The sequence below is a fragment of the Asparagus officinalis genome, chromosome 2 (genome assembly GCF_001876935.1).
Source record: "Asparagus officinalis chromosome 2, Aspof.V1, whole genome shotgun sequence".
NCBI classification, from domain to species: Eukaryota; Viridiplantae; Streptophyta; class Magnoliopsida; order Asparagales; family Asparagaceae; genus Asparagus; species Asparagus officinalis.
The window spans coordinates 59904438-59918785 of record NC_033795.1 but is presented as its reverse complement, the minus strand read 5'-3'; positions in this window follow the sequence as shown (position 1 = coordinate 59918785).

Below are 14348 nucleotides of genomic sequence, written 5' to 3'. Positions count from 1 at the left end.
TCATCATGGTCCTCCACCATAAAGTCCCTCACTAATCATATTAACTGACGTTGAGTCCACCAAAATTCTTCTCAGCTGAGTCCATTCAAACTCCTACTGCTTGTTCATTTAACACTCCCGCTATAAGAGTTCTGACATGACACTCAAAAGATCAAGCAGGTGATCCATGGTAATTATCAAACCCCTTTCATGTTAAGTCCCTGTCGCTTGACATAGAAAACTCCCAATGAGAGTTTTGTACAAGTCAACATTCCCACTGTTATTTGTACCCCCACTCAAACTATTTCTTGGTCAAACCTTCCTATAGTTAGGACCAAAACTAAAATCCCCTCTCGATTTCTTCCATGAATGAGAGATCCACTTTCAAATAGAGTGATCAAACATTCCAACAGTTAGGGTCGCCTAAAACCTCCCATTTGGTCAAACATTCCTATAGTTAGAGCCAAAATTGGAATTCCCTCTTGATAAATGACAAATCCACCTTCAGATTAGGTAATCAAACCTTCCAACAATTAGGGTTATCTAAATCTTTCAGATACTCAGAGTGGAGATCTCACTCTTAGTTTCGCCTTTCAGATTCTCAGAGTTAAGATCTCACTTTGAGTTTCTTCTAACGCAGGAGATAGAATATAAAATTCATTCTTTTCGACACCGGGTTCATCTTCGCCCCAAGAGAAGACACAATCTTTCAACACGAAAATCCATGTCTCACATACATGGTAGGTTTTATCTTGATCCCTAATTAGAGATAAGTCTGCATATAACACATGCCGCCGAGTGGTCTGTTCCAGCGAAGACGATCAAGTCTACGTATTCAATATCGTAGAGATAAAAATTAATGACTTTCATGTATGGGGGACTTTATCTCAATCCTTAAATAGAGATAACTCTATATCTAACACATTCTGCCAGGTAGCGCTTTCATGTAAAAATGGCAAAGCCCACGTATTCGACATAATGAAAGGTTATTATTAATAACACCGAAATCCATGCCTTTTATGCATGGGGGATTTTATCTTGATCCCTAAATAGAGATAAGTCTATATCTAACACATGCCATCGGGTAGCGCATTCCTTTGAAAATGGCAAAGCCTGTGGATTCGACATCCTGACAGGTTGTTATTAATAGCGCCAAAATCCATGACTTATATGCATGGGGGACTTTATATTGATTCCTAATTAGAGATAAGTTTACGTCTAACACACATTATCAGTTAGTATTTTATCATAAAAAAGACACCAGAATTCATGACTGGGGAATTTTATCTTGATCCCAAATTAGAGATGAGTCTACGCCTAACACGTGTTGCCAATTAGTCTTTTGTCATGAAAAGACACCGGAACCCATGTCTGGGGGACTTTATCTTGATCCCTAATTAGAGATAAGTCTACGCCTAACACGCATTAGCAGTTAGTCTTTTACCACAAAAAGGACACCAGAATCCATATCTGGAGACTTTATCCCGATCCCTAATTAGAGATAAGTTTATGCCTAACACACGTTCCCGATTAGTTTTTTGCTATGAAAAAGACACCAGAATCCATGTCTGGGGTACTTTACCTCAAATAAGAGATAAGCTTACATCTAACACGCGTTCTCGGTTAGTCTTCTACCGTGAAAAAGACACCAGAATCCATGTCTGGGTGACTTTATCTCTAGCCTTAATTCGAGATAAGTCTATGTTTAACACACGTTGCCGAGTGGTGCGTTCCCGTAACACTAAGTTTAAAAGCATTCATTCTTTTAGTACAACGTTACATGTAAAATGGACTTAGACAATTCCCATACAAGCCCGATTAAAACGGCAATCGGTAAAGGTACATCAAATCCGTTGAAAGCTAAGGGTTAACCAAAAATCCTAAGTTTACGCCTCACACGTGATGTCGGATAGCCAATTCCTATGATAATGGCGAAGTCTACGTATTCAATATTATAACACTAAGAGAGTTAACTTTTTACATGTGAAATAGACTTAGACAATTCGCATGCAAGCCCGATTCGAATGGTAATCGGTAAAGGTAAATCAAATCCATTGAGGGCTGAGCGTTTGCCAAAAATCCTGTAAATATTATGATTGTTTGTTCTAGATGGGATAAAAATCATAATAGAAGAAATATGCTAAACAAAAGAATTTTTTTCATAATGAAGTCAAATCAAAAGATACAAAAGTGGCACTACCAATCCAAATACATCTTACGGTCACGAATTTGAATTTCCAACATAGAGATCTCCTTCTCATAAGAGTCATCGAGCTTAGTCTGCAACTCAGCCCAGACAAAATCTTTAGTGGCATCTAATACACTCGAAGCTACACTTTTCAGCTTGGCCAGCTTTGCCTTCGCAGGCTCCAACTTCTCTAGTATTTGTCTTCGAGAGTCTTCTACATCGGCTAATCTGCCCGTGAGAACGGCATGAGAATCTTTAGCATGCTTCAGGGCCTTCTTAAGATCAGTGATTTTCTCGTCGATCGAGGCCAAAGAGCTAAACAATTCGGCCATGCTCTTGCCTTTACTCGAGAGAACCGTTGTTATCAGCGTGATATAACTCACCTACGTCTGAAGCTCGTCCCTAAGGGACATCCGGGTGTCACGCTACTGCATCAGCTGAGACTCTAGCTGAGTAGCAACATATTAAGAAGAACCTATAGCCCGTAGCTCTCCTAGCTCTCGGAACTCACGCTCTAGCATGGCTAAGTCTACGGTGAGAAGATCAGGCAAATCTGGATATCCTTCCTCCTTAAGCATCGTCATATGACGATCAAGAGACTGCTTGAAAATATCGAAAGATTACCCTTAATCAAGGATCTTCTCAATCATTCCACTCACAAAAGAAACAAAATGACCGAGATCCACACGAAAAATCTTCTTGCTGGGATCAATATCCTTCAACAAGGCCATCACAAGCTCATATGGGGATGGTGGAAGCTCTACAAAAGAAAATGAGAGAAATATTAAACTCTGGAATATTGGTTAGAAACTTAGAGCAAGTCATAAAGCAAAACTTACTAACGTCGGTGGAGGATCCTCCAACTTGATGCCCTGTGCATGGCCCAGCTAACCCAACCTCAGCAATCGCTGGATTGGTGGGAGCTATGACAGTCGTTGAAATACCGGCTTCTTTGGCTGGTCTCATGACTGGGATGGTAGGACTATCCCCTACAGCGGTAACTTCTGTAACCATCGAATCTAAAGGAACAATAGCCTCAAGCTGAAAGGTGGGCAGCTGGGCTGCAGACATGGCCGCCTCCAATGGTGAAAAGCCAAGATCCTTAGGCTGATCAGAAACACTGATGATTGTAGTTGTATCAGCTCTGCTGACTGGTCCTACAATCAAAACTCCCTTATGGTTAAGTAAGAACTGACATATGAGTTGCGACAAAGTTGCAATAAAAATTCCTACCTGCCAATGAACTAGCCTCCATGCATGGTCTTACAGCTTCGTGATGAGCTTGCTCCGATAACATATTATCGAGCAACATATCGTCAGCCTTAGAGGAGCTTAGAGTTGGATCGAATGTATGCCCACACAACTCCTTGATGTCAGCGTCATCCTTAGCAAAACCCTCCATAATCATATCTACAGAAGATAGAAGTTAGGCAGAAGGGAGGAAAGCTAAAATTCAGAATGAGTAGAGATCGGACTCACCCTCTGTGACTGTAGCAACTTCCCCAGTCTCGGCACTCGGGCTCGTTCCCTTCATCTTCTCTAAAAGAGCATGAAGAATAGAAATGATTAGGGGATCCACGGATTTGGAATCGTTCAACTACCATAATTGCCATTTGAATGGTGTATTACCGGTATTAGATATACCTGGGCTAGTGACCCTCGTAGCTAGATCAAGCTTGCTAACATTAGCACCCTCGCCAGCCCTAGCATGCACAGGCTCTTCACCAATAGCCCCACGCATCTGCTACACGAAGCCCTGTTAGATCCTTTGTTTTGGTGATGATTTACAAACACCATTATTGGTGCTAATTGTTTATTGAGCTATATTATAGATCACATATCATTAGCACCTTATATGGAGAATTGGATGGAAAATGAGCTATAATGACAATATCTAAGGAGGTGAAGGCAAAATGATGAAGCAAAGCTTTCAAGAGCACTATATGCATGAGAAGCTTCACCAACATAAGAGCAAATATCAAGACTCAAGCCATGTACTCATATGTGAGCGATATTTGCTATTTTATTTTCTCTCTAGTACTTAATGTAGGCAAGAGGCTTGTTGATTACATTTGAAGGTCATGGGATAACACACTTGCACATTTTCAAAACTCGTATTTTGGTACTTTTGCTAAAATGATGATTTTCACACATATGAGGATCTTTTTACAAAATTCGTTTCAAACAAGTTTATCAAAATGTTTATAAACTATTCCCAAAGTTTTATATTTTTTGGAGTTTATTTACTATTTTTAGCAGAGCCTTGCAACTCAATTGTAAAATCGATTCAGTCTCATAACCTATTACTAGTTAACTGGCCAGTCGACTGATGGGTCGACGTATGAAAGTGCCTGCAATCATTAAAAAGTTTCTGTTCTATTTTGGTCGACTGATTAGTCGACTGAAAAATGATCGTCAGTCGACTGATGAGCTGGTATTTGAATACAATGTTCAGCTCATCATCCGACTGATGCTTCCCATCAGTTGACTGATAAGCAGTCTAACGACTAGTTTTATACAGAATCTGTTTCTCTGTTTTTGGGAGATTGTTGTTGTTTCCCATTAGTTTGATTTATTTTTACTTAAAAACTTTTTGCATGATTCTCATGTTCTTCTTTCTTTTGATGTCATAAATCTATTTTATATATGGTTTTTAGGTACTGCTTTGAGACACACTTTTTCATATTGATATACCTATATATGTTCTCATTGTCTTTTTGTATGTGAGTAGTGTTTAGCATATTTTCTATTTATGTTTTCTCATACATATTTGCCTTGGTCACCATTGCATACATTCATTGAGGTATTTTGATAGGATGAGCTATTCCGTAATTTTTTGTGTTATACTCACAGTGCTTATAGGTAGGGGGAGTTTTCGCTCTCTTCATTCTTGTTGTTTTCCCCTTTTTGATGTTGTCAAAGGGGAGAAATATTATGAGTATATCTTGTCTATTCTTATTCATTTCCTTTCATGCATATATCTTTTTGTAAATTATTTGTTATCATCAAAAAGGGGAAGATTGTTTGCCTTTTTGTTTTGATAATGTTTTAACAAATAATTTACTACTAATATTATTTGTCTAGTGTTTGTGTTTTCTTATTTATTATAGACAAACAATATGATGGTGGATGGATGGACTAGAGCTTTCACGATCATATCCATTGGAGAATGGAAGGAAATATCAGTGTGAAACTATGCATTCAAGTCAAGATCCAAGTTCAAGCTTCATCCGTAAGTTTACCAAGACGAGCATATTGCAGATTCCAAGCTTGAGTAAATAGTTTAGGGTCTATACTTGTGTATTAATACTTAGAGCTCAATATCACACACACATTTGGTTTTATTTATCGCCATTTTAGATTATAGACTTAACAATATTATTTTATATCTTTTATTAAGTCTATAAATCTATTGGAAAGGTTTCAAAATTTTGTTTAAACTCTTTTTTTCAAAGTCAAGCTTTTACATGTTCATACTTATGTGATTTTGTGAAGTAATAAGATTTCACAATTGGGAAATGCAAATTAGAAAATTATTTTTTGTATCATGTTCAAAATCACATTTACAAACATTTCCCAAAGTTTCATTAAGTTTGGAATTGATTTGTTATGTTTAATTGAATTTGCAAAATCAAGTTTTTGTTTGTGTATGTTTAAAGTTCATGTTCGTGTATGTTTTTACAAAACATATGAGTTTTCACAAATAGGAAATGTAATTTGAAAATTAATTTTTCCAACATGTTCTATTACATGTTTACAACCATTTTCCAAAATTTTATCTTTTTTGGAGTTGATTTACTATTTTTAGTTGATTTTAGAAAGCTAGATACATAAAATTCCAGAATCTGCCAAAATCTGAAACTGTCTGTCGATGTTATCAGTCGACCGATAGATTCTATCAGTCAAAAGATGACCTCTTTTCAGCCTATAATGGCTAGTTTTCTAGATTTGATGTTTTTTTCTTTTTGCTTGTTTCTCTTGTTTTTTGGGGTTGTTTCATGAGCCTATATATACCTCAGGCTCTCATACTTCTAAGATATCTAAGAAATAGTTTTACAAGAGTTTTACAAGTGTTTAAAGTATGTTTAAGTTTGTTTACAAGTTTGTTTTGTGAGAAAAGTTCACAAGAGTAAGAGGAGATCATCCATTCCTTTTTTGGGTTTTAACTTCAACTCTCCTACTCTTGTTATATGGAGAAGTTTTTCTAAACACTATTTCTAGCTATTTATTGTTTTGATTATAATTTCCATTAGCTAGAATTATATTAAGTTTAGTTTTTATTTATCTTTTTGTTTACACACACAACCATTGAGCTTATTGTATTTGTATACATTATATAAACAGAGTTGTGGGTTTGTATGACTTAGAGAGTGAGCTTTCATTGTGTTCTCATCCATATTAGAGAACAAATTATTGTATAGAGCATTCATTGTGAGATACAATTTGTAATATATTTGTACACCGAGAGGAGTGTGTGGTGAGAGACGGGATCGTCCCAAGAGGAGTGGGGTAGGTGGTAATGCCTAGAGGTAGGTTGTAATTCCTAACACTTGAGGGAATCACTGGCTAAAGACCAACACTTAGAGGGTGTAAAGTGAGATTGCAAGAGTGTTAGTTTGTAAAGTTTTTGGTGAATTAGAAAACTGAGTGTGAGGTGTAAACTTTATTCGGGTGAGCGTAGAAAATCCGGTTGTGATAGTGGATTTTTCCTCGGTAGTGGGGAGCGGAGACGTAGTTCGGAAGGACCGAACTCCGTGATCATCTTTGTGTGTTTGTGTTGGTTTATTTGCGCAATATCACTCTTGTTTGTTTTTGTTTATTTCACCCTTGTTTATATTGCTTATCCTTGCATATATCTTGTAGTATATCATATTTGCTAGGATAACTTATTAATTAGTTTTAATTGGTATAAAATCGTATTAGATTAGCATAAACCCTATTCACCCCCCCCCCCTCCTCTAGGGTGCTTTCATCACGGCCCTCCACCATAAAGTCTCTCACTAATCAAATTAACTCACGTTGAGTCCACCAAAATTCTTCTCAGCTGAGTCCATTCAAACTCCTACTGGTTGTGCATTTAACACTCCCACTATAAGAGTTCTGACATGACACTCAAAAGATCAAGCAGGTGATCCATGGTAATTATCAAACCACTTTCATGTTAAGTCCTTGTCGCTTGACACCGAAAACCCCCAATGAGAGTTTTGTACATGTCAACATTCCCACTGTTATTTATACCCCCACTCCAATGTTTCTTGGTCAAACATTCCTACAGTTAAAACCAAAACCAAAATCCCCTCTTGATTCCTTCCATGAATGAGAGACACACTTTTAAATCGAGTGATCAAACCTTCCTACAGTTAGGGTTGCCTAAAACCTCCCATTTGGTCAAACATTCCTATAGTTAGGGCCAAAACTGGAATTCCCTCTTGATAAACGACAAATCTACCTTCAGATTAGGTAATTCAAGCCTTCCAACAATTAGGGTTATCTAAATCTTTCAGATACTCAGAGTGAAGATCTCACTCTTACTTTCGCCTTTCAGATTCTCGGAGTTGAGATCTCACTTTGAGTTTCTTCTAACGCTGAAGATAGAATATAAAATTCATTCTCTCCGGCACTGGGTTCATCTTCTCCCTAATAGAAGACACAATCTTTCAACACCAAAATCCATGTCTTACATACATGGTAGGCTTTATCTCGATCCCTAATTAGAGATTAGTCTGCATCTAACACATGTCGTCAGGTGGTCTGTTCCAGCGAATACGACCAAGTCTACGTATTCAACATCGTAGCTACAAAAATTAATGTCTTTCATGTATGGAGGACTTTATCTCAATCCTTAAATAGAGATAAGTCTTCATCTAACACATGATGCCAGGTAGCACATTCCTGTAAAAATGGCAAAGCCCACGTATTCGACATTGTGACAGGTTGTTATTAATAACATCGAATTCCATGTCTTTCATGCATGGGGGACTTTATCTTGATCCCTAAATAGAGATAGGTCTATATCTTACACATACTACCGGGTAGCACATTTCTGTGAAAATGGCAAAGCCCGTGTATTCGACATCCTGACAGGTTGTTATTAATAACGCCGAAATCCATGACTTATATGCATGGGGACTTTATATTGATTCCTAATAAGAGATAAGTCTACGCCTTACACGCATTATCAGTTAGTCTTTTATCACAAAAAAAACATCAGAATCCATGTCTGGGGAATTTTATCTTGATCCCAAATTAGAGATGGGTTTACGCCTAACACACGTTACCGGTTAGTCTTTTGCCATGAAAAAGATACCAGAATCCATGTCTGGGGGACTTTATCTTGATCCCTAATTAGAGATAAGTCTATGCCTAACACGCATTAGTGGTTAGTCTTTTACCACGAAAAGGATACCAGAATCCATATCTGGAGACTTTATCTCGATTCCTAATTAGAGATAAGTTTATGCCTAACATGTGTTACCAGTTAGTCTTTTGCTATGAAAAAGACACCAGAATCCATATCTGGAGGACTTTATCTCGATCCCTAATAAGAGATAAGTTTATGTCTAACAGGCGTTACCGGTTAGTCTTCTACCGTGAAAAGACACCAGAATCCATGTCTGGGTGACTTTATCTCGAGCCTTAATTAGAGATAAGTCTACGCTTAACATGCGTTACCGGGTGGTGCGTTCCCGTAACACTAAGTTTAAAAGCATTCATTCTTTTAGTACAACGTTACATGTGAAATGGACTTAGACAATTCTCATATAAGCCCGATTAAAATGGTAATCGGTAAAATCACATCAAATCCGTTGAGGGCTAAGGGTTAACCAAAAATCCTAAGTCTACGCCTCACACGCGATGCCGGGTAGCCAATTCCTGTGACAATGGCGAAGTCTACGTATTCAATATTATAACACTAAAAGAGTTAACTCTTTACATGTGAAACGAACTTAGACAATTCTCATGCAAACCCGATTCGAATGGTAATTGGTAAAGGCAAATCAAATCTGTTGAGAGCTGAGGGTTTGCCAAAAATCCTGTAAGTATTATGATTGTTTGTTCTAGATGGGATAAAAAATCATAATAAAAGAAATATGCTAAACAAAAGAATTTGTTTTTATAATGAAGTCAAATCAAAAGATACAAAAGTGGCGCAACCAATCCAAATACATCTTACGGCCACGAATTTAAATTTTCAACATAGAGATCTCCTTCTCATAAGAGTCATCAAGCATAGTCTGCAACTCAGCCCGGATAGAATCTTCAGTGGCATCTAATAAACTCGAAGCTTCACTTTTCAGCTTGGCCAGCTTTGCCTTCGCAGGCTCCTACTTCTCTAGTACTTGTCTTCGAGAGCCTTCTGCATCGGCTAATCTGCCCGCGACAACGGCGCAAGAATCTTTAGCATGCTTCAGGGCCTTCTTAAGATCAGTGATTTTCTCGTCGATCGAGACCAAAGAGCTAAGCAATTTGGCCATGCTCTTGTCTTTCCTTGAGAAAACCGTTGTTATCTATGTGATATAACTCTCCTACGTCTGAAGCTCGTCCCTAAGGGACATCCCGGTGTTACGCTACTGCTTCAGCTGAGACTCTAGCCGAGTAGCAACATATGAAGAAGCACATATAGCCCGTAGCCCCCTAGCCCTCGAAACTCATGCTCTAGCGTGGCTAAGTCTGCGGTGAGAAGAACAACCAAATCTAGATATCCTTCCTCCCTGAGCATCGTCATATGACGATCAAGAGACTGCCTGAACATATCGAAAGTATACCCTCAATCAAGGATCTTCTCAATCATTTCGCTTACAAAAGAAACAAAATGACCAAGATCCACACGAAAAATCTCCTTGCTCGGATGAATATCCTTCAACAAGGCTATCACGAGCTCATATGGGGATAGTGGAAGCTCTACAAAAGAAAATGAGAGAAACATTAAACTCTAGAATACCAGTTAGAAACTTAGAGCAAGTTATAAAGCAAAACTTACTAATGCTAGTGGAGGACCCTCTAACTTGACGCAAGTGCTTAGCCCAGCTGACCCAACCTCAGTAATCCCTGGAATGGTAGGAGCTATGACAGTCGTCGAAATACCGGCTTCTTTGGCTGGTTTCAAGACTGGGATGGTAGGACTATCCCCTACAGCGGTAACTTCTGTAACCATCGGATCTAAAGGAACAATAGCCTCAAGCTGAGAGGTGGGCGGCTGAGCTGCAGACATGGCCGCCTCCAATGGTGAAAAGCAGAGATCCTTAGGCTGATCAGAAGCACTGATGATTGTATTTGTATCAGCTCTGCTGACTGGTCCTACAATCAGAACTCCCTTATTGTTAAGTAAGAACTGACATATGAGTTGCGAAAAAGTTGCAATAAAAATTCCTACCTGCCGATGAACTAGCCTCCATGCATGGTCTTACAGCTTCGCGATGGGCTTGCTCCGATAACATATTATCGAGCAACATATCATCAGCCTTAGAGGAGCTTAGAGTCAGATCGAATGTATGCCCACCTAACTCCTTGATGTCAGCGTCATCCTCAGTGAAACCCTCCATAATCATATCTACAGAAGATAGAAGTTAGGCAGAATGGAGGAAAGCTAAAATTCAGAATGAGTAGAGATCGAACTCACCCTCTGTGACTGCAGCAACTTCCCTAGTCTCGGCACTCGGGCTCGTTCCCTTCATCTTCTCTAAAAGAGCATGAAGCATTGAAAGGATTAGGAGGTCCACAGATTTGGAATCGTTCAACTCCCGTAATTGCCATTTTAATGGTGTATTATTGGTATTAGATATACCTAGGCTAGAGACCCTCGTAGTTGGATCAAGCTTGCTAACATCAGCACCCTCCCCAACCCTAGCATGCACAGGCTCTTCACCAATAGCCCCACGCATCTGCTACACGAAGCCCTATTAGATCATTTGCTTTGATGATGATTTACAAATACCATTATTGGTGCTAATTGTTTATTGAGCTATATTGTACATCACATATCATTAGCACCTTATATGAAGGATTGGATGGAAAATAAGCTATAACAATAATATCTAAGGAGGTGGAGGCAAAATGATGAAGCAAAGCTTTCAAGAGCACTATATGCATGAGAAGCTTCATCAACATAAGAGCAAATATCAAGACTCAAGCCATGTACTCATATGTGAGGGATATTTGCTATTTTATTTTCTCTCTAGTACTTAATGTAGGTAAGAGGCTTGTTGATTACATTTGAAGCTCATGGGATAACACACTTGCACATTTTTAAAACTAGTATTTTGATACTTTTGCTAAAATGATGATTTTTACACATATGAGGACCTTTTTGCAAAATTCCTTTCAAACAAGTTTATCAAAATGTTTATAAACTATTACCAAAGTTTTATATTTTTTGGAATTTATTTACTATTTTTAACAGAGCCTTGAAACTTAATTATAAATTCGATTCAGGCTGATAACCTGTTATCCGTCAACTGGCCAGACGACTGATGACATCAGTCGACTGATGGGTCGACTGATGAAAGTGCCTGCAATCATCAAATAGTTTCTGTTCTATTTTGGTGGACTGACCAGTCGACTGACGAGTTGTCGATCGACTGAAAAATGATCGTCAGTCGACTGATGAGCTGGTATTTGAATACAATGTTCAGCTCATCAGCCGACTGATGCTTCCCATCAGTCGACTGATAAGCAGTCTAACGGCTAGTTTTGTATAGAATATGTTTCTCTGTTTTTGGGAGATTGTTGTTGTTTCTTTGTGGTTTTAGCTGTTGTCTTCTCTTCTTATAAATATCCAACAACCCCAACTACTTCAGTACCTAAGCTTTCATTGCAAATCTCTTGTGTTTGAGTTTATTGTTTTTAAAAAACTTTAACTTTCATTTGCTTTCACTATTTCAAAGCCCGCATCCCAAGCTTCAACTACAATCTCCTCTCTTGCCATAGGGCTACTGTAAAGAGAGAGCTTTTCTTTGATTTACTACTGTTGTGAGCATGATCTCATGAAGATCTACTGTATGGTTGTAAGATCTCGGTGGAGATCGTTGTGTAGAAGAAGTTCCGACTTCTAAACCGGGTGTGTAGTGGATTTCTCCTCGAGAGTGGGGAGCGGAGATGTAGGTCAGCGGACCAAACCTCGTGAACATACCGCGTGTCATCAATGGGCTAACTATCTCTATCCCTACTCTCTTTTATTATCATTGCATTTTATATTTGTGTGTGGTTTTTTGGAATATCTTTTAATTGCATATTTTTGTCGATAAACCCTATTCACCCTCCTCTAGGGCCTTTCAAGCCCGAGCCTTTGAAGTGAGCAAAGTCGGGAAAGGGATAATCGTACTGGAATACACCTCCTTCGCGACTCCCTTAGAACACAAAATGTAATTAGGCCCGAATAATTCACAAGTAAAATGATCAAAGGTTACGCAAACAAGATGTTACCTTCTCCGTCGGTAGGTGCGTTGCTGAATGACTCTGCCGCAAAATCGTGCGGATCGATATGTGACTTGTGCACTATTTTCTTCCACTTCATAGATCAAGCATCCTTGTGAATAGTAGATCTCTCTTGCCCAAACATGGCATGCGACTCGACCCATGAAGAATCCTTAGCAGCGGATCGAGATCTCATGCGAAGGAAGGGACGAGGCTCTTCTTCTTCAACCGCTTCACCTGGAAGGATATTTGTTATTTTGTTAGGACAGTAAATAAAACCTCCTGCCTCAACTTCTTTGAAGTTGTCGGAGGTTTAAACAAAGCAAACGGATGAGCCCGAAAAATGATCATCAGGTTCGTGAGTGATTTTGAGGAAACGAATGAGTCAGACAGATCTGGCTCGACAGTCTCCTCATCACCGCCAATCTCGACGCCCCCGCCATCATTAGCATCTTCTTCCAAGGTCTCCTCCTCATTATTAGTAGAAAGGAGCTCCTCATCATCCTCCACTATCTATTTTCTTTGGCCAGATGGTCTGGCAGGCTTCTTTCCCCGCTTCCCTAGAAGCTCAGTATCACTGACGGTCCTAATGGCGGCCTTAACCTCTTCTTCGGCCTCCAGCTCTGTAATGTGCTTCAACCTCACAGGCTCATTCGCAACAATGAGCCACTTGCAGCAGAGAAAAGTAAACTATGTCTTACGTCCTGTAGTAGGGAGGACAAAAGTAGCGCCCGTAGTACCACTCACACTCCAAAGCCATGCTCAGGCACCATCTATAAGACCACTATCAGTCTTCAATCCTCGGTTCTGATTCCCAACGTACAGTTGGTCGTAACCAAACTGACGAGTGAACCGACACGTCAAGTAAGGCTCTATGTGATAGCATCCCTTCACTTGAAGAACAAGATATCCGGGCCAAATATTCACCAGCCACTGGAAGGAACCCATATCAAGGCAAGTCCGACTTGACCCCGGCTTTTCTTCATCAATCAACAGTTCATTGTAATGATCTAAGAAACGAGGGAAGTATTTGAAGAATTCCTAGCATTTGTGGATGTGAAGCTCCTGCCTCGCCTCAAGGAAACTTTTCACTACCCACCTACTCTCTTCTAATAACTGCAGGAGGGAAATGGAGAGATCTGTGATGCTCGGTGCTGACATTAAATCAGGATGGTGGAGAAAAAGCCACATCATCAGATAGGTGTACGGGAGCCCAATCTTGACAGGAGTTATCTTAGCTGACGGCTTGCGCCCCACCTGTGTAAAGCCAGTGACTAGATACCGAAGCCCGCAGTGTCTGCAGTGTATATCGGCAGCCATCACCGAAAGCAAGGAAATGTCCTTTCCATAGGCCAGCTGAATTCCCGGAAAGAGAACCTCTATCTGCAATGCCTCGGAGAACTGATACGGCATGATGCACTTCTTCAGCCAAATGGCGAGATATCCCGCTAGAAGAGTCATGGGTCGAATCCGCTTCTGTGCATGCCACAAGAATGTCCGGAACTTGGTCCCCGCTGGAAACTTGCCCTCGATAGCAGAAGTAGTGTATGATTGGGCACCTATCTTCTCAATCAGGTTATTGATCTCTGAGGGAGTTAGATGAGTTAACTCACAAACTGCTTCACCACAACTATCCTCTAGGTGCTGGAACAGGTAGTCGGTGAATTGTTTCAGGCTTAGCTATGGTAATTACTTCCTCGGTAGAACACCCACGCTAGCTAAAGCCGTCTAGTAATGACACTTAAGATCCCACAATGTGTCGTAAATA